The sequence below is a fragment of the Buceros rhinoceros genome, unplaced genomic scaffold (genome assembly GCF_000710305.1).
Source record: "Buceros rhinoceros silvestris isolate BGI_N320 unplaced genomic scaffold, ASM71030v1 scaffold30831, whole genome shotgun sequence".
Taxonomy (NCBI): domain Eukaryota; kingdom Metazoa; phylum Chordata; class Aves; order Bucerotiformes; family Bucerotidae; genus Buceros; species Buceros rhinoceros.
In genome coordinates, this window is record NW_010394127.1 from 4,863 (window position 1) to 5,293 (window position 431).

General features: G+C 64.5%; 1 protein-coding gene across 1 annotated transcript in view; it reads left to right on the top strand.

Moving 5' to 3' along the window:
• LOC104501349 (hyaluronan and proteoglycan link protein 2-like) overlaps positions 1 to 431 on the top strand; it is a gene marked incomplete at its 3' end in the record, with an annotated part of 3,779 nt that overhangs the window by 610 nt on the left and 2,738 nt on the right. The window lies entirely within an intron of this gene.

The window sequence follows — 431 nt, forward strand, 5'->3', positions numbered from 1 at the left end:
GGTGGGGCTGCCGGGACCCTGTCCATCCCGTGACGGTGACAGGCCAGGGGCTGGTTGGGAGCACCCGCTCACCACCTCCCTTGTCCCTGTGTCCCCTCTTCTTGGCAGCACCAGCAAGCAGGTTTGACCTTTCTGGAGCCCTCAGCCCCACTATGGGGTGGCTGTGAGAGGGGACGTGGCGGACGCTGGGGCAGGACGCGCGCTGGAGACATTGGATGGAAACGGTGGCTCCCCAAAGGACGCGGCTGGGGATGGTAAGAGGTGTGGGGTGTCATGAAGGAGGGTTGGGACGTGTTGTTGGCTCGGTGTCCTGCGTGGGGACATTCCCCTTACACAGTAAATGTTGGTGAGCCCCCAAGGGAGCAGGGCCATCTGTTGTCCCCAAGGCCCTGCAGCAGCAGGCCCTGCCGATGTCCCCCACCCCGTCCTCT